Genomic DNA, 20,570 nt, shown 5'->3' on the forward strand with positions numbered 1-20,570 from the left:
TTATTTATTTATTTATTTTAAGTGGTAACAACAGGGGGGTGCAGGGGAAAGGAACGAAACTGCAGTTGAAAGGGAGGAGCCCTTGAGGAGAGGAGCCTGGGAGAGGCCGCGGAGGCTGCCGCCCTGGGAGGGGCCCTTGCCCCCCACCCCCAACTGTGCCCCACTGGCTTCCTCTGCTCCCCGACTGCCTGAGGACAACTTGCCCGATGCCCTTCTCTTTCCCTGTGCCCAGGCCCTCGCATTCCCTCAGGGACAGGGCCCGCAGGGTTTTCAGTGATCCCAGCCACGGTGACTCAGATGTCCCCAGGCCTCCTGCCTCTAACCAGAGGGCGGCCAGCCCCTCCCCTAGTCCCTCCTGCTTGGAAGTGGAATTCCTAGAACCTGGCCTTGGTCATCACATGCTCCACCGCTGAGTAGCTGCCTGACCCCGTGTGAGTGACAAAGCCTCTGGGCCTCAGTTTACTCATTTAGACAAGGAGGGTGGTGGTCAGCCTGCCTCCTAGAATAATGCCTTTGCTCTAGAGCAGGCATGTCCAAACGGGAGGTCAGCGGTGGGTCTTTACTTCCACGGGCAGTGTCCTTGCTGACCAGAGGAAGCACAGTCTGAAGGAGGGCAGGGGAGTGGCCGTGAGAATTTCTACTGTTGGGCCGTGGGTACCTCTGCGCCCTGAGGGAAGGGGCTGGGACTGGGCATCACTTCAGACCCCCTTGGGTTCCAGTAATCTGAAGCCTGGCCCAGACTGGTAGGGTGGCCAGACAGAACCCAGGGCAAACAATTAAATTTGAATTTCAGTTTAAGGACCATCACTTTTTTTTTAGCTTAAGTGTGTCCTATGCACTGTTTGGGACATACCTACACTAAAATTGTGTTCAGTTTCTCTGAAAGGCGAATTAATCCATGCCCTCTGCAACCTTACAAACTGATTGAAGGAAAGAGAGGGAGTTTATCATCGAAAGTCCAGGGCGTGGACTGCAGGCTCATTTGGATTCAGGAGGTCAAACATCAGGGGTTCTCTCTCACCCTTTTGGCTCTGCTTTTGCCCCACCAGCTCGACTCCAGCTTGCCCCTCCTTTTGTGGCCACACCCTCCCACCTTCATTTCCAGCAGGAAAGAGTCAGTCTGCCCAGAGCCCAGCTGAAGACTCGGTCATGGGCTCATCCCGGAGCCAGTCATGGTGGTCAGGGGAATTCCGTGTGCTGATTGGCTTAGCCCTTGATCACGTGACGTCATCTCTTGCTCTCTTTCTCTTTGTCCCACTTCCTCTCCTGCTCCTATTCCCTCTCCCCCCTTTTATTTGTATATAAAGACATTTTATTATTATTTCAATACATAACATTCATGACAAAACCAGAGTGCGTTTTTAAAATTTTATTTTATTTTTTTAAATTTTATATTTCACTTGCAGTTTACACTTAATATTGTTTTGTATTAGTTTCAGGTGCACAGCATAGTGGTTAGAAAATCACATACTTTACAAAGTGTTTCCCCCCGATATTTCCGGTAGCCACCTGGCACCACAGATAGTTATTACTAATTATTGACTGTATTCCCTATGCTTTACATCTGTGTGACTGTTTCATAAGAAAGGTGAAGGGATTATGAAGTTCAAATTGTATTTTTTCTTTTTTTTTTAGTAATATGTGTCTTTTTTTAAGGTTCTATTTGGGAATGGAAGGAGAAAGAGAGGGAGAGAAACATCAATGTGTGGTTGCCTCTATGCACCCCACCACTGGGGACCTGGCCCACAACCGAGGCATGTGCCCTGACTGGGAATCAAACCAGTGACCCTTTGGTTCACAGGCCAGCACTCAATCCACTGAGCCACACCAGCCACGGCCACATTGTAGTTTTTCAAATGGCATATGAAGCACAGGGTCATATTTCTCTTTGATTCCTGAGAACTTCAGTGTCACCAGTCTTTTGGAGAATCTGCTTCCTGACGACGTCTGTGCTCCTGTCCCCGACAATACCAAGGACACTTAGTAGCAAAGAGCATTTCGCTGAGTTTTCCTATCATGGGTCTGAGTTCAAGGTGTTCACCTTTTCCCTTTACCTGGGTTTTCAGTGTGTGGTCACGTGTTTCTTCATTATTGCGTACAGTGTCTGGTAGAGGGACAGGCTTCCCGTGTTAGCGTGGAATCCCCATGCAAGGGCGGGCGGTGTGCTGCCGTCAGATGGCAAAGCAAGCTCTGCTTCTGGAAGAGAAGAGTACGTAGATTAATGACACTCCCACAATACAAAGCTCCATTCGGGGCTGAAAATGCATGTCTCAAGATTGTTCTCTTCCTGATCACCCATTTTACTGCCACTATGGCCAAGGTGAATCAAGATGCTTATCGGGTGGCATGAAAAGAAAGTCGTGAAGAGAAGCTGCTTTTAAAGTCTGCTTCCAGGGACAGCAATTTCTATCTGGTCACAGCAACCGGCCACAAGCCTGCCATCTTGTCTCCATAAGACCCAACTTTAAGCTGGGGGTGGGGCCCCTCCAAATGGATAGCCCAAGAGTGAAGAGTGGGACTCTTCACTACCCTGGGTCCGGGTGAAATCCCAGCTCTGGTTGTCCCCTGGCTCACCTTATGATGCCACTCTTGATTTCATCTGAGGGACCAGTGACCACTACATCTGGAGGGTGCCATCCTACCTCAGGGCCCCCGGCCTCTGCTGCGTGGGGCCGTCTGTGAGGGAGGAGAAGAAAAGTCAGAAAAGTGAAGGACACCATATGCAGAGCCCCTATTTGGTCTGCTGGCTCTGGGCTGGAGCCTTGGCATGGAGCCTTGGCCCATCTCTCTTCCTCACAGCGGCTGCTTGAGCGTGATCATCTCTGTGCCACACATAAGAAAACCGAGTGTGTCACTTAGGAAACTTGTGGCTGCAAGTCATGCAAAACCTGACTCAAACTGGTTTACACCTTGAAGAAGGGTATCATCTCACTATCAGGTGCTTCAGTGGTATGGTGGTTTTCAGGAATTGTGTGATCAAGGCGCTGGTTCCATTTCTCTGCATTTCCCTTGGTATATCCTTATCTTTCGTCATGGTAATGAGGTGGCTGCTCCCACCAACTGGGACAGTGTTTCCAGATTTAGGGTGCCAATGGGTGGAATAGATGTTGCAAATGACAAAAAAAAAAAAAAAAAAAAACCACCTCTATGTGAAAAGGAAATATTTTCAGGGAAGTGAAAAGGAAGGAGGGAGGAAGGGAGGACATAGATAAACATAATTCATGGAATGCAATCACTTTCCCAGGAGTGCCACCATCTCCTGCTTCGTGGGGCTGGGTTCTGTTTGAGGACTCTCTTCTGGATTCACCAGCCCAGGCTTCCAGACACAAAAGGGTGGACTGCACGAGGGGTGAGTCCTTCTAAAGAAATGTCAAATGGTTCCCAAATGCGGCTCACCGAGGAATCATCCCCACCTGCCTGCTGCTGGGAGAGACCGTCATGCACACATACGAGTCAGGGGCTGTAGCTGTTTGGGGGTAAAAAATTGAGAAGTTGAGTCCATTTGGCCCTGAAAATGGATACATCTAAAGTAGCGTGAAGCTCTTAGTTTTTCTCAGGAGCTGGGATCCACAAACTTTGTAAAGGGCCAGATAGTTGATACTTTCAGCTTTGTCGACAGCATGGCCTCTGTTGTGGCTCAGTTGTACCACTGCCATTTTATCATGAAAACAGCCTCAGATACTCCAGAAACCAATGTGCGTGGCTGCATTCCAATAAAACTTTATTTACAAAAACAGGCAATGGGCCAGATTTGGTAATAGTTTGTCAACCCCTGACCTAGACCAAAGAGATTGTAGGAACAGTTAGTACCGTGAGTCAGGAAGCTGGTATTGTTTAAAGTCAACTTCGCTAAGTTGTAATTTACATGTAATGAAATGCACATTTTAAGTGTACAGCTCAGTCAGCTTTGACCACCAGTCCAATCGAAATGCAGAGCCTCTTCACTGCCTTTTGCACTTGACCTCCCGTCCTCCACCCAGCCCATTGTTGGTCTGGTCGCCGTCTTCCAGATGAGTTTGGACTGTTCCAGCATTTCAGGCAGACGGACTGCGGCCATGTTCTCTTTCAGTCCAAGAAACTGGTGTGAGGCCCTTCTGGTCTGCTGAGGGAATCTATTTGGTCACTGTCGGGATTTTAAACTGGTTTTTTTTTGTGAGTTCTCTGACATGCTGCCCTTCAAAAGGCAAAGGTGGGGCCCAATTCCTTTGCCCTCGAGTGTGGGCTGGACTTAGCACATCTCATCGAGGGAGGCAATGGAAGTGACAGAAGTGGCGTCCTCGATGGGTCACAGCCTCAGGTGCCGCCCGGTTCTTTCTCTTCACCCGCTCACTCCCGAGGGAAGCCAGTGGCCCTGGCGTGAGGACGCCCAAGCAGCCCCAAGGAGAGGCCCACGTGGGGAGGAGCAAGTGTCGACTGCTTTAACAACTATTTAACAGTTAATACTTCTGGCCCGCGTAGTGTTCTCCTCTAAGCACGGTCCTTATGGTGGCTTCCACTGTGTCCCCATTTTGCAGGTGAGGAATTTAGTTCCTGAAAGGTTGAGCCGCTGCCCAAGGCACTGTGGGCAGTAAATGGTGGCGCTGAATTGGCATCCAGCGCCCACAGCCTTCACCACCACGCCATAGGCACCCCTCTCCTCTCTGCCCTCACCTGTCCCCATGGTGCCGGTGGGTCTCCCTGCTTCCACTCTGTCACTCTGCAACGCCTGTGCTCCTTGAGGCCAGAGACTGTCTTTGCAGCGTGTGTGGAGCAGGGCCTCAGTGAGTGTGTGCTGACCACCTGTCTGACCGACTGGAGGGAGGACAGACGTGCGTGTCCCGAACCAGGAGAGCTCAGGGATCCTGGACATCACCCTGATCCTGGAGAGAGTGACACTGACCTCTCTCCATCCTCCTCACAGAGGTGGACACCCCAGAGCCTGCTCCCCCTGTCCTCCATCAGGGCTCAGGGCACACAGAGCCCCAGAAGAAGAGCAACACCCCCGCTCCGTGGCCCGGGGCCGGGAGGAGCTGTGTTTACCTTGGAAGGCAGACCTCTTTTGTAACACTCACTTATTGTTGCCAGGAGCCCAAAAATACTTTTATTAATGGAAAAACAGGGATGGCTCCACAAAGAAATATTTTGACAAGCCCAGAGGAGCCAGCGGGAGGATTCAGAGCACATCCTCAGGAAGCTTGGGTTTCTTATCTTCTAGGGAGCCCACCGGGAGGGGGAAGGGCCATACGTTTCTCCCAGCGGCACGCCTGCCCAGGTCCCGCATGGGGCTCCGAGGCATGGCTTCCCAGGCTGGACTGTGCTGAGGTGGATTTCTGTGACGTGGCCTGGTCCACACCCTACTCCACATACAGCCCTCCAGGTTACTGCCCCGTTCAGGTATTCTCCCTCGTGACCATTTCCTCGGATGGCCAGTGAAGGCTCGGAGCTGCCTCCAGCCATCTTCCTGGCGCTCCCAGGCAGCTGCCTGTGCCTTTTGGGAGAGGGAGCTTCCAGTGTGGTCTTCCTCAAGACCAGATGGCTCAGGTGAGGGTGAGGGGTATCCCCTTGCTGCTGTTCTCGCAGAGCCTAAGGCGCCAGGGGCTAATACATGCCAGGGGCTATTTTAAGCACCCTTACATGTGCTAACGCCTCAGAACAGCTCTCCAGTCAGACGTTATTACCCCCATTGTGCAGATGAAGAAACTGAGACACAGAGAGGTTAAGTAACTTGCCTAAGATCACAAAATGAGGGAGAGGCGGAACTGGGATTTGTATCCAGGCAGCTGGCTCTGGAGCCTGAATCTTAACCCCACTGATGGCTGGCCATCTTGCTGACGTGCATATCTGATCATGCTACTCACCATCTCTGTACTCAATGTCCTTGTACTCTTAAAAGAAAATCTGTATTGCTAAGGTCACGACTTTAGCTGTTGTACTGAAGATACCCAAAAAGCAGTAGCTTAAATAAGTTAGATAATCATTTTTTCTCTTACAAAAGACCTGGGTAGGAGATAAAGGGTTGATACGGAGGCCCCAGGATCTTTAGGGTCCATATACCTGACGGCTTTGTCTTCATTAACACTGTTTCCATCTCATGGCCCAGAGTGGCTGCTTGTGCTCTAGCCATCAAGTCCCCATTTTATCAGGAAGAAGAAATGGGGAAGTAGAGAGTATGTCCTGTCTCTTTAAGGGTTTGATTCCAGGCTCTTCTACCATATGACCTAGGAACAAGTCTTTTAACCGCTTTTGTTATTTTTGTAAAGGGAAAATATGTGAACTTCTTTTAAAGATTACAAGGATTCGTTGAGTTAATAATTACAAGTGTCAAACACTTGTAATAGGGCAACATGTAAGCACTCAGTACCTTTTAGCAACTATAATCACTGATGCTGTTTAGACGACACTGTTCCTAAGGCCCCCGGCTAGGTTACATTGCCCTCTCATGTGTTTGGGGGCTGCTGAGCCTCTCCCACTGTAGCCCGGAACCCTGCTTTGTACTGCATGTTGACCTCTCTCGCCCCCACTGGATGGCGAGCTCCCTGCAGACATGCAAAGTCTGTCTGGTCTTCCCCACTGGGCCCTGCCAGCAGCACGTTCAGGGCTACATGGCAGAACACGTGTCAAATGCATGGAGGAATGACTATTTCCAGTGAGAGTGGGCTCACTGCCACAGAGGAAACTTCCTCAGGGCCTTTGCACATTCTGTTCCCTCTGCTTTTAATGCATTCCCCTGCTGCCTGCATAGCCAGGGCTCAGACCTCATTTAGTCCCTCTCAGTGTCACCTCCTCAGGGAAGCCTTCCCTGACCACCCTGGCTGAAACAGGCTCCTGCCCCCAGCTCTTCCTATCTTCTTACTCCATTCTGTTCTTCTCCTGGCACACGTTGCCTCTCGGCGGTGTCGTCCGTACTTGTGTGTTCGCTGGACGGTAAGCCCAGTGAGGGCAGTGTACCATCTTTGTTACTCACGGCTGCATCCCAGCGCCCAGAGTACTGCAGGTACTTGGCAGTGTTTGTTGAATGAACAAACAAAGCAACAAGATAGCTCATTTGACTTTTAAAATACGAGGAGAAAGTTTCTAGTTATATGCACCCCAAGCCTTCTTTTCACAACAGAAGGTTTGGCCTTAGCCACTGTGGCTCAGTTGGTTGGAGTGTTGTCCCATAAGCCGAAAGGTTGCGGGTTCAATTTCCAGTCAGGTCACATGCCTGGGTTGCCTGTTCGGCTCCCCAGACGCAGTGTGTGTGAGAGGCAACAGATCCAGGTTTTTCTCTCACATCGATGTTTCTCTCCCTCTTACCCCTCCCTTCCCCTCTCTCTGAAATCAATGAGCATGTCCTCGGTGAGGGGGAAAAAAGGCCTGAATGTTTCGAGCTTAGGTCTCGGAATAGTGCATGTGAGATAAACCGTTTCTGCTCCCCCCCTTTTCTTCCTGCTGCCCACAGGAGAAAGGCAAGCCAAGCCGACTGCAGCTCCAAGAGCCAAAAGCCTTTCCCTCTCACTCCACGTCAGCATTCTAGCTTCTAGGAAAATCTTCCCTGTCTCCGAGGGCCGGGGGCATGCTGAGGGCTGCCGTGGGCCTCTGGTTGCATCCCTGGCCGACAGGCAGTGTGGAGCAGCAGGAAGAGACCTGCAGAGGGGCAGCTCTCTCTGGAAACTTGCTGTCAGCAGCCCGCTCAGCTGGCCGGGAGCATCTGGGGTTCTCTCCAAATGCCTTGGAAACCTCCCCGTTGGGTCACATTCCGGCTTCCGGGACCCTGGGATCACCAGGGCTCTTGGTGGCCACCAGCGGCTGATTGGGAGGTAGCAAGATTCAGCACTTCTGAGTTGGAAAAAGCAGTGCTGGGTATTATTTTGGGAACAGGCAGTCGTAAGAACCTCCAAGAACTGATCAGGAAGGCTATTAAAAGCAAAACAATGTATTTTGACATGAACCAGACCGGGGAGACACCTCACTCCCTGCCACAACCACGGAACTGGGAGTTTTTCCCAATGAGGTGAGCCTTTCCATCTCTCGGAGATGGGGAAGCCTCTCCAGCTGCCTGGCCATCGCCCCGTTCCTTCTCCCGGGGCAACCCCAGCTGAGCATCCCATCCACCTCTTTGGCCCCGTGACAGGGTGAGGGCCCTGGGCCACAGGCTGAGAAGGTGGCCAGACCGCCACACCCACCTGCCATCACTCACTAAACAAATGGGAGGACCTAGGAGCCAGGCAGCCACTGTCCAAGTTCACACTCTGTCTGCCACTTACCATTTGGTGACTGGGAGGGGGGGTCTCTCCCTGTGCCTCAGTTTCCTCACCTACCAAATGGGGACGATAGTAGTCTTCACCCACAGAGTTGTCGTGAGGGCCAAGTGAGTTAGTACATGCAGAGGGCTTGGGAGAGAGCCTGTCTCGGAGTGACCCCTCAGTAGACATTCGATAGGATTATTTTCTGAGTACCCACCGCTTCTAGGCATCACCCCAAACCCTGAGGAAGAAAGGCATGCCCCATTTTCCTAGTCTAGTGGGGAGATGAGTCAGAACCAAGTCCACAAACTGATGAGACAATTTCGTGTTCTGTTATTCATTCAGCAAACATTTCCAAGGTCCAGCCATATGCCAGGCATCACCTTAGGTGCTGAGAACACAGCAATGGATAAAGCAAAGTTCCTGCTCTGGTGGAGTTTATATTTTAGTTGGGAGGCGGGGGAGACATATGATGCACAATACACATGTAATTTATTTGTAAACATTACACAGAAATACAACAGGGACTTGTAACTGAGATTCATGGGGCGAGGTCCAGCTTCAGGGCACAGAAGCCTGTTTTGGAGATGAGGGTCATGGACGTCTCGTCTGCTTTCTGAGGATGACGTTTGAATTAAGGTCAAGAGGATGAAAGAAGCCAGCCATGAGAGGTCGTGGGACAAAGGGGGAAGGAAGGTCTCAGGCCATGAGGTGGGACCAAGGACAGGGAAGGGCAGTGAGGCTGGAGCAGGGGAGCAAAATGGGAAAGGGAGGGGAATGAGATCGGACAGGTGGGCAGGGCTGGGTCTCAGAGGCCGTGCTGTTATCTGCTGTTCCCTCCAAACTTCGTGGCTTAAAGGAACAGTGTGTGTTATCTCCCAGTTTCTGTGGGTCAGGAACGCCTCAACTGGGTGATGTGGCTGTGTCACCTGCCGCTTGGCAGGAGGCCTCAGCTCCTCCTCATGGGGACCTCGCCAAAGGGCTGCTTGAGTGTCCTCACAGCATGGCAGCTGGCTGCCCCCAGCACGACTGATCCAAGAACGCAAGGAAGAAGCCTCAGCAGCCAGCTAGTGTGGCACGGGGTGGGAGGGGCCACACGAGAGCAGGAATGCCCAGGCCAGCTCTGACAGCCACGGTATTTGAATTTTATCTGAGAGGGGTGGGAAACCTCTGAATTGGCATCTTTGATGGGTCCGGGTACTTGCGTAACTGCTATATATGGAGGCAAGCTGCTAGTCATTTTGGTACCATTATTGAGTGCTTACTGTATACCAAGCACTGCATCAGGGCTTCATTAGCCACAATGTCGTCTGATCTTCATGTCTCCCGAAGAGGTAGGGGTCACTCCATTTTACCCACGCAGAGGCTGAGACTTCCTCAAAGAAGTGTTACCCAAGGCCAACCTGGGGCCGGGAGAAGAGAAGGGATGGGCGAAGAGAGAGAAAGCAGCCTGGGGGAAGGCCTGGCGCTGCGGGAGGACAAGAGTTGGGGGCTCCGAGTGTTTCTGGAGGGCGGGACCATGGGATTCAAGGGTGTGAGAGGTGAGTGACGAGGCGGGAAGGGGCAGGGTAGACTTGATAGGTCTTTGTAGGTCCCATCTGGGATTGTGGACTTTATCCTGAAGGCTTTTATAACCCCACGGAGGATTTTAAGCAGGGGGAGTGACGTGATCAGATATCCCCCTTAGATTTGAGAGTTAGGAAAGACCATGAGGGACAGAGGAGACCTGAGTTGGGGGTGGGTAGGAGAGAAGCTGAGAGAGCAGTGAGGAAGCCATGGTGTTCCCAGGAGGGAGATGGGGGCGGGGGGTGGCGGGTGCCCTGGAGAGGCTGGTCCCGCAGGGAGGAAGAGAGTGGGACAGATTCAAGAGGGAAGATGGCCGTGGGAGGGGAGGACAGAGCCAAGGACGGTCCCTGGCTGAGGCAGCTTACCAGACCCTACGGACCACCCTCTGTGGGGCCTCCAGCGCTCACGGTCCCCTTGGACTGTTCCACTGCTGCTGTCATTCACTGCTGCTCCCTCGGCACTCTGGTGGCCTTGTTAACCAAGTAGCAGGCAGGGCTGATGTCTTCTCGAGTCTCCATCCCATTTTTGCTGCTCAGCCAGAGTGAAGTGCATGGAATAAGCCAGGAAATGAACAGATATTTGACGGGGAGCTTCCTAAAGCAATGGAGATGGCACATGAGAGGCAGTATAGCCTAGTGGGTAAGAACATAGGCTCTAGAGCCAGGTGGCCAGGGTTCAATTCCCACCTCTGCTACCTACTGGCTGTGCAACCTGGGGCAAGCTGCATAACCTCTCTGTGCTCCAGTTTCCTTCTCTGTGAAGTGACAATCACAGGGTTGTTGTGAGGGTGCAGTGAGTTCATGCCTGCCACATAGCAAGTGCTCAACGAACGCTCACTGTGATGGACAGAACGGTACTGAGACAGGCATGCCTTGTTTTATTGTGCTTTGCTTCGTTGTACTCCATGGATTTTTTTTTTTTTTCAAATTGAAGGCAAGACCCTCTATCAGTGAAAAGATTAAACTCCCTTTATTGTGATACTCGCCCTAAAGGCGGAGGTCTGGACCCGAACCTGCACTATCTCCAAGGTGTGCCTATAAATCTCACGTTTCTGGTTTGCACCCACCTGCGTCTGTCTCACTCTCTGTGTTTGAGACACGTGGAAGACCCGAACCATCCTCAGCTGCCGTCTGCCTGCCAGCCAGGAAAGGGTTGACGGTCAAGGTGGCCAGCAGGTGGAGGGGACACTTGGATCACCAGTGCGGCCGGAGGACCTGCGAGGCACCTCCTCAGCGCTGCTCGGTCGTAGGGGCCGCAGCGGAATGCGGTGTGTCTCGGCAGAAATACCTGCGTCTCTTATTTCTGAGGCTGTCGGAGGGAAGAGGTTCTAATGAAAGACTTCCCCGGTGATTCAGGGTCTCCTGCAGCCCAGATGTCCTGCAGTCTCCCTGGGCCTTTCTCACCATGGCCACCTGGACGCCTTCTATTTGCTTTGATTCAGCTCCTCTTTCGCTTTTTCCTCCACTGCTGGCCCGTTCCCACCCCAGCTGAGAGCCTCTATTTTGGGGACTTTTCGTGGATAATTAATTGAGTGGGCAGAAGCTCTCCACCCACCCCCCCTTGGAGCATCCCTTAAAAAAAAGGGAGAGTGCTCGAGAGAAGTGAAAAACAGTGGGTGGTTCAGTTCAAAAGGACAAAATATTTCTTGCCCTGGCACTGGGAGAGGAAAGAAATTGTCTGAGGCACCGAACAGCTAAACCGAGCAGCCGAAAGCTGCAGCCCATAAGGGCAAATTAGGTGACTCAGCTGCGACTCCCCCGGATCCAGTCCTTATGTAGCATTAATGTGCTCTAAAAGGGAAAAATGCTTAACTGTGACAAAGAGTGGGCTCTATAAAAAAAATGTGGCTTAATGCTGATTCTACTGAGTTCCAAAAGGCGGCCCCTCCAGGCAGCGCCAGGCACCTGCGGAGATCTCGACTCGCCTCCGAGGCCTGAGCCTGGGTGGGACCGAGTCTAAAATTATCCCCGATAATGAGTCTGGCCACGGAGGGCCCAGCATGCTCATTTCCTGCCTCGCTTCTGGCCTCCAAGACCTCAGCTCCCAGGGAGGCCTCTGGGAAGCAGGGCCAAGGCCACGGGCTTTGTTGCCAAGCAGAGTTTGGGTTCAAGTCCGAGCTGGTTGTGTGGACATGAACCTGAGGAGCCTCAGTTTGCTCATCTGTAAACAGGGCTCGCAACATGGGGCCCAGTGGGAGGGCGAAATGGACTAGACCTTGCACAGACCTGCTTCAAGCCCTGCACGAGGCAACTGTTACGTAAAAGGAGGCCTGGAGGTGAAGGGCAAGGACCGCAGGGCCCGTCTTCATCCTGCCTTAGTCACCTCTCACTCCTTGAGTGTGGGAAGCTTCTGAAATCCTAATATACATTTCCAGCATCTATTATGTGCCTCACTGTTCTTAGCTTCACATCGTCCCATCGGCTCTGTGGAAGGCCTTGCCAGTGTACCCATTTCACAGAGTGGGTAAGTGGCCTGGGGCAGAACCGAGAACCTGAGTGAAGAGTCTGTACTTGACCCTACCTCTCAGGTCCCCTAACTCATGCTGCCTGATAGAACTTTCTGCAGTGATGGGAACATTCTAGTCTGTACTGCCCAGCTCGGTAGCCACTAGCCACAAGCCACAGATGGCTTTTGAGCAGGTGAGATATGGCCCATGCAGCCAAGGAACTGACTTTTACATTTTATTTTAAATTACGGTAGCCAACCGGGGCTAGTGGCAACCACGCCGGCGAGCGTAGGGAAGCTGCTCTTGTCGTGCGTGGATTACTCTGTAGGGGTCAAGAGCAGGAATTTATAGATGACTCTGGTGCAGGGCCTGGCACACAGTAGGTGCTGAGTTAGGAGGTGCTCATAGTATTGCTAAGCAGCGAGACTGTCTTCAGAACACAATGGTTCTAGGCTTGCAGCACTAAAAGGAAGTTGAGTGCCGAGTTTCATTCATACCTTGAATGACCAACTTGTCCCAGCCTGCCCGAGAATTTCCCAGTCTTAAAACTGAAGTCCTGCAGCCTGGGAACCTCCTCAATTCCAGGCAAACAGGGAGGGTTGGCCAGCTTGTTCCCTGCCCCAATGCAGGGATACAGAGTCCTCAGTGAATGGAGTCCCCTGGGTAGGCTCCCTATAAAGAATCTCTATGGTTTCACAGGCTGCCATCCAGGATCTGCCGAGAAAAGCACCAGGCAAGCCATCTGCCCCCGGTGAGCCTCAGTTTCCCTTTCGGAAGGTTGGAGAGGAGGTCCCCCTGCTTGCAGATGGCTGCAAGGAATTCAAGGTACAAGGCTTGGAGCACATGCGGTGTACAGATAAGACTGCTCTTTGCAGGAAGCATGACACCTAAGCTGTACTGCTGGCTGAGTCGGACTTCACGGTGCAGAGGGCGGGCTAGGCCTGGGGCAAGGGGAGGGGGCTTTTCCCAGTCGCTCTTTGTGGGGCAGTGTCTGAGAACCCAGCGAGGCTCTTGTGGGCCGAAGCATGGGATTCTGAGTGGTCCCACAGATGGAACCAACTCCTCTGAATGTCTCTTAAAGTTCAAGTCTCTCTGAAAAAGTGTGTGTGTGTGGTGGGGTGAGATGGGGGGGCGTTGCTGATGAGTCACCAGCTTTGATGCTACCCAAAGTTTTATCAGAGCTCACAAGAATATCTGAAATAGCCATTTTCAAAGCTGGCTTTATCTATGGGCCCCGACTTTCCCACCCTGCATGCAAACGAAGAGGCAAATCTCAGCTAAGTTTAGAAAGAGCATCTCAACAGCTGTGTGCCTCTCCCTCTTCCCACCGGCCTTCTGGGGTCCGCGGCCCCTTGACGGGAGCCACGAGTGGCCTCCCACGGACCTTATTTTGGAGACCATGCAAAGTTCATGACATCCCTTCCCTTTATTTCCCTGTGTATTCAGACCATGTGTAAACACATGGGTTGCCTGGTTTCGGTGTCTCTTTGGCCATTTCATTATTGCTGGAGTCTGAGCATCACTGGAAACCTTAGGTTTTCTAAATGAATCTAAAAATATACTCTTTGAAAAAAAAATCTTGGAGTGGCACAGAGTTGACACAAGGCACCAGTTATTTATTTCTTCTGCCTCCTTCCCCTCGACCTCGCCGTCCCCCCCCTTCTTCCTCTCACCATCCCTGAATATAAAAAATCAGGGCAGCCAGAGGCCCCCAGGGACAGGGAAGGGCCCCTGGGTCAGCGTCCAGGGGCCCGACCACCTGGGGCGTTGGTGTGAGCCCTGGGCAGCTTTCCCTGGGAGGTGCCCACTTGGAAAATGGGGGGCTTGGGAGTCTGGGCATGATTTATTGAAAGCTGCAGCCCGCTCGGGAAGGCGGTGGCTGGGGCAATCCTTGCAAACAGCCGCCTGGAGCTCCTGCAAGGCCGACTTGGACACTCGCACACCCCCACCCCCCTTCTCCTCTGGGCGCCCGCATCACTCCCTCTCCCTGACTTTTCTCCTGAACAATCAGGGACTTGTGCTGGCGGCCGAGGGAGCCACGGAGCTGGCTGGCCGCGGAGGAGGCGACGTCATGGATTCCTGAGTGTGAAGTTTGCAGGAAAGCCCTTAGTTTTGGAGATGGACGGGATCCAGTGGTTTCCATGGTGCTGGATAAACAGGAGGAAACAGTGAGGGAATCCCGTTATTTTACTGCATTGAAAGCCTATAAACACGGAGCGCCGGGAAGGAAGTCGCGTTCCCTCTCGAGTAAGCCGAGCGCCGAGCCGCGCCGACTCCAACGCGCCAGGAGCCGGAGCCGGGAGCCGGGAGCGGGAGGCGCGCAGCTCCCGGGCCGCTCGCAGGCTCCTCGGCCAGGGCAGCCCCGCGAGCATGCTTTAGAGGACGGCGCCCCCTTGGCTCCTGGTCTCCAAACACAGAGCTCCTCTCACACGGCGCGCCAAGCCCCCATCCCCTCCAGATGCAGAGACAGGCTGCGTTCAGGCTGGGGCACTGCCATCCCCTCCGCATCATGGGGTCTGTGGACCAAGGTAACCGACTCGCCCTCCCTCTACTTCGGCCGGTTCCTCCTCCCGCCTCCCACCCCTTCTCTTCTGCTCCTTTTCTCGGGCAGTGCTTTGGGCTCCTGGCTGAGTCGCGGGGAGGCCCGGGGACTCCGGTTTCCCAGGGCGCACAGGTAGAGTGGCCAGGAGGAGGGGCACCTTCGCCCCTGCCAGGCAGGGGAGACGAGGAGCGACTGGAGCCGGGGCAGCGCAGTGTCGCACGGCGGGATTCCCTAGGCGAGGCTGTCAGAGGATTTTCCCCTCCGCAGGACACCGGGAGTCTCTCGCTACTAACCGCTGGCTGCTTAACCGTTTCAGCACTTGGCTTTTGACAGCAGTTGCTATCCAGCTGTATTATTACTGTTAATAATAATAATTAATAATTATAATAACTATTTATTATTATTGTATCATGTAGCTTCTTTTTTCATTTTAGGAAGACAGGCTTGATCTTTGACTATATAGAAAAGTAGTCGTGAAGACTTTGCTTTTGAGCAGTTACCACAGCAGATGCTCTGGGACATTTAAACAATTTCCCCCTGCCACCCCCCCTTTTTTTGATGTTCCTGGTGGATACAGTCCCCCGGCTGCCCCTTTAAAGTGCAGTGTACCATCAGTTTGTTTGGCGGTCTGATTACACTCTGCTTTCCGTATTTCTGCCTCTTTTTTCCTCCGCTTGGATCGAGCCCTGGAACCATACTACTTGGTTCTGAGGGGAGGGGCTTAGCGTATAAGAATATGATATGAAAGTCTCCCATCTGGTTTGGGATGGTGGAGGGGCTGGGGCTGCGCACGAAAGCACCGGGCTTTAAGAGTGGAAACCAGGCCACGGGATGTGTTTGTCGGAGGCCAGCCCTGCCTGCGGTGGGGGCGCTGCCCGCGGAGGGCAGGGCTGCAAGGGTTAAGTGAAATAAATATGCGTAGGAGGGAGTTAGCCTGGTGTCATAAAATCAGAGTTGAATGTAGGTTTTGTGCTCTGTGTGGCTGATTACAGTTCTGGGGGGGGGGTGGAGAAATGACAATTTCAGTAAATAAACCTGAGGGGCTTTTTTTCTTTTCTTTTCTTTTTTGTGAAAAGCAGAGTGAGGCCGAATGCCTTGGGTTAGGTAAATGGTGTGCTTTGCCACAGCGGACCTCAGTGACACGTATTTTTAGCTGAGTTGCACTTTTGAAAGCGAGACCCTGCCAACACGTTGAACGCCGTAACTGTACCAGTTTATCCTGTCCCTCTGCAAGCGGTCAAGCGCGTGACATAATGGCAAAACAGAATTTACCGACAGGGCATCACCTGTAAAAGCGACGCTCTCACACAGGTGACAGATCCATGAAGGACGTGAATCGGCGTTTTACTGTCGTACATATGGACAGTGTTTGATGGTATGATGGTGGGGATGGAGGCACAGACCAGTGCCAAAAGCAGCTCTGTTTGGAAAGGAAGGACGGACAGAGAGAGAGTGAGCTAGCGCGCGAGCTTGGGAGAGAGGCTGGGCTTCCGTTCGACTCTGATCTAATACAAGCCTCCCATTTTATTGGAGCCGCTCCGCCTCTGCTCCTGGTTGATGAACTTGCCCTCCCCTCAGGGTGTTGAAGCCTGTGTACCTTGTGTGTGCACGTGCACTACCTACCCTCCCAGCCCATGCTCACGTGCAGGGATTGTGAGTCCGTGCATGCAGTGTGTGTGTGTACACATGTGGGAGACAGGGCACCACATTGTCACCAGTGAAGCACACTTGGCGTACCAAGGCAGCTGGGCACAGAGCATGCAGTTCCAGGCATCAAAGAGCTGGCGTGAGAGACCCTTCGGCCGTGCCCTGCAGAGGGAAAAGCTGATGCCCCTTTAAATTCAACCAGCACGTGAGCACAGGGCCAGACCCTGCAGACGGGTGGGGCCGTGCATAGCAAATAGAATATTTACATGGCAGGCAAATACTGACCTTGCCGAGCAGCTTTGGGTCGAGGCCCCGGGAGAAACTGAAGATCTGAGAGAGGTGTGTTCCATTTTATCTGAGTGGGATGATGGAAAATATTTCAGGAATAAACAGATCCAGAGTGAGCTCTGCTTACTCCCAGACGGGAGCTCTCTGCCTTCTGCTTGGGTTAGAATTTCTGTTTGGCCACGTCATACTGTGTGACCTTGGGTAAGTGCCTTGACCTCTCTGTGCCTCAATGTCTACATCTGTGAAATGGGTCCATTAATAATGACTCCCTTACAGGGTTTTTGTGAGACTCAGTGAGGCCACATATATAAAGAACCTAAAACAGTATTGTGCTCGTAGTCACCTCTCAATAAAGGTTAGCTGCAACTCCTATTAAAGTTGCAAAACAATAACTTAGGTTGATACTAGATTTTGCTACAAAAATTTTGTCGAGGAGATGTAGCTCTTCAAACCTTTCCAGGTACTTTGTAACTTCCTGGGGCTTCACAGTGAGACAGGTTGGGCTAAGATCATGGCTGCCCAGCCTCAGTTCCCCCATCAGCAAAAGGGAAAATGATGGTGCTGACCTCATGGCGTTGTCAGAAACATCCCATGAGATCCCGCTCGCAAACCACCGACGACTGTGCTGCACCTGTGGTTAGCACCCATGAGATGCTATTGTTGCCTGATGATTGACAGTGGACGGCGAACGCCAGCCTTGCCCAGGGTCACCCAGCACATCAGCAGCACAATGCCTGGCGCACGGGGGATCCTGCTCTGTCCTTGGGGGTGAGGGCACATGTATACTGGGCTCCAAGGGGCACGCCCAAGGGCTTGTAAGTATTAAGTCTTTGACTGTCAGGGCGAGCGTCTCTGTAAGCTGTGGAACCCTCATCTCGGGCACAGAGGAGGGCAGCGAGGCACAGAGAGGGGAAGGACCTGGCCGAAGGTTACCCAGCAGAGAGGAGCTGGGGCCACCGTTTGCACCCAGGCCCTTAACCGTATGTTCTGCCGAGTCTGGAACTCACTAACACTATCCTAATTTTTAAAATACCACTCCACAGAGGAGCCGACGGAGGGGGTCCACTCCTCGATCCGGGGTTCCTTCCCCACCACCACGTCGTTTCCAGTCGTACCCTGGCAGGGTAGGAAAGGAGTGTGGCAGGGAGTGAGGGCAGCAGCAGCAGCAGCATTGAAGATGAGCAACCTGGGGCGCCAGCTGAATGGCCTTGGGCACGGAGTGATTCAGGGAGGACTCCTGGCCTCGCCTCAGGGAAATGAAAGGACAGTGTTTCCACTTCTCCCAGAGGGAACAAAGTCCCCAGGTGGCCTGGAGGTTCTGACGCCAGCACTGCTTTTTGTTTTTGCACAAAACAGAGAGCCCCCTGCCCCACCACACCCCACCCCACCAAGAGCCTTTCCGGTCTCTCCTTCTTTTCTCAGGGCTCCGAAGAGACTACCGTTATTAAAGACTTTTCCCTGAGGACAGGGGGCCAGGCCTCCTATCCTGGTGAGTCTCCCATGGGTTCTAGGTAATATTTCTCCACCCGGGACGTCGAGGGCTGGAGATCTGGGTGAGAGGTTCAAATCCTGGCTCTGCCATTCACTAGCTGCGTCACCTTGCGCAAGAAACTCCATTTCCTGTGCCTCAGTGTCCTCACGTATGAAAGAATGATTATTATCTGGAATAATTATTAATTTGTTTTAATTTAAAAAACCCTTTATTTATTTATTTTTAGAGAGAGGGGAAGGGAGGAAGAGAGAGAGGGAGAGAAACATCAATGGGAGAGAGAAGCATCAATCGGTTGCCTCTCATACGTGCCCTGATGGGTGACTGAACCCATACGTGTGCCCTGACCAGGAATCTAACCGGTGACCTTTTGCTGTGCGGGACCACGCCCAAGCAACTGAGTCACGCCTGTCAGGGCTCATTGTTAATATATTTGACAATGAGTATTAGCCAATCAGAACAGCAGGCATAGGGTACAAGGAGACTCCTCATGGGGCCAGGCTTTAACCCTTTATCTGCTGAATCGCAGGGAGGGTCCCAAGACAGCAAAGGTCCTGTGGGGGGTGTGGGGGATGGCAGCACTCATTGACCAATCTATGGAGAGTTTCCACCTTTTAATAAACCATATGAGCCTCCAAGTACCCACTTAATAAATAACTGTTGTCATGATTGCTCTACCCTTCAGTAATTCACTATTGGCCCCCCCTTCCCCCCTAAAGAAAAACCCCATCTGAAAAAAAATTTCCCAAGGGCTTTCTTGCACATTTTCTCATCGGTCAGCTCTCACTGCATAAACGAGTGAGGATCCCACATCTTACCCAGAAGAAGCCTGGCAGGTTCCTATTGGAGGCCACCTCTGGGTTCCCCTGGCCTCTGCCCTGTGCTGCCCTCTTCCTGTCCTGGCCACACCGGTGGTGACTGTCCACGCTTTGTCCCTGTTTATCTCTGTGGCCCCGGGGCCTAGAACAGCGCCTGGGTGCAGTGGGTGCTCGGCACTTGTTTTTGTTCCGGGGACGGGCGAGCGAACGGACTGTGACTCGCAAAGGCCAAGGACTTAAACTCCGAAGCACGTGCCGTCCTTTGGGCTTATTCTCCTAGATCTCTGTTTGATGATGACAGTGGCCTTTGGCTTCCACAGTGCCTCACCTCGAGCCAGCAGCCACAGCAGAATTCCTCGTGGGTCATCCAGCAGGCACATGCTTCCATGCCGCTGTCTGGAAGGAATCAGCCCCCAAAGGCAAGAACAACAAACAGCCACCAGGACCACAGCAGTGGCCACCCCTTACGCAGCTCCGACTGCGTGCCAGGCACCATCCTGGGGGCGTTCCATGTGCCACCTCATTAATCCTCATACGTCAATATCCCCACCATGCACAGGGAGGCACAGGCACTCCCCAGGGTCACATGGCTAGGCCTGGGGGCTGGGACTCCGGCCCACTCCACCATGTCGCTCCCGTGGGGCTGAATGCCCATGACAATAAGGTGACCTGCTTTCCCAATGAGACACATGGTCTATGGCCAAGCACTTTATAGATATGATGTCAGTGGATTCTCACCCCCCCCCCCCCCCCCCCCCGCCGCCACCCCCCAGGCTGGTATTTAACATAATCCCTGCTTAGAGATAGGAAACCAAGAAGGGAGTGGTCAAGGCATTCCAAGGCCAAAAGCAGACCCGCCAATGCCAAAAGCTTGGTGTTTAAGGGCTCCGTGGTCCCATTTTTCTGGTTTCCTGCCGCAGGACCACCCAGCAAGACGGCAGTGAGCTGGGCTGAAGAAGAGGGCTGCAGCCCCTAACGGAGCCAGCGCTCTGCACAGCTTGGAGTGTGTGTGAGGGTTGGTGCTTGTCCCCCTTCCACCCTGCCTTTCTGGGCCACTCAGTAACTTCTGGCAGCCCCCATCCTCTCCATTTTTAGTTCTCTCCATTGTAATGGACCGGCCCAGGGACCTGTCTCCCCGAAGCCTCTCCTGGCGGCCAAAGCCCACCTGGTGCCCCTGAGGCCTGGCATTGCAGCAGCTCCATTCCGAGGCGGTCTGCGCAGTCCGCCTCGCTCCGGTGCAGACACAAGCCGTTCATGCAGTTCCCTGCATCTGACCCGTGCCTGCCTTCCCACCTAGGGCTCCCTCCCGCCTTTACCCACCTCCCTTCAAGGCCCGGCTCATTCTCGTCTCCTCTTAGAAGCTCCTGGACCATTCATGCGTTTTCATCAGCATTTCGAGAGCATCCGCTCCGTGGCAGTTCCCGGGCCAGGCGGACGGTCTGCCCTCATGAGGCAAACACCCAGCGAGTGAACACGGGACTGCCCACGGTGATTGCAGTTGGTGTTAAATGCGAGGGACTGAAAGAGGAGGAAGGAGTTGCAGATGACTTGGCCTCCGTGTGTGTGTGTG

The 20,570-nt window shown here is 53.0% G+C and overlaps 1 protein-coding gene across 2 annotated transcripts in view; it reads left to right on the plus strand.

The window, feature by feature from the left end:
• Nucleotides 1–14,449: 14,449 nt before the first annotated feature.
• The window catches only part of NFATC2 (nuclear factor of activated T cells 2), a 138,311-nt gene continuing 132,190 nt past the window's right edge, over nucleotides 14,450–20,570 (plus strand). The window contains exon 1 of one of the 2 annotated variants that reach the window (XM_045194987.3): nucleotides 14,450–14,744. The gene's annotated coding sequence lies outside the window, so the exon portion shown is untranslated. The remainder of the gene's footprint in view (nucleotides 14,745–20,570) is intronic. The other variant, XM_024559573.4, reaches the window with a different exon arrangement.

This window comes from Desmodus rotundus, chromosome 6 (genome assembly GCF_022682495.2).
Source record: "Desmodus rotundus isolate HL8 chromosome 6, HLdesRot8A.1, whole genome shotgun sequence".
NCBI lineage: Eukaryota > Metazoa > Chordata > Mammalia > Chiroptera > Phyllostomidae > Desmodus > Desmodus rotundus.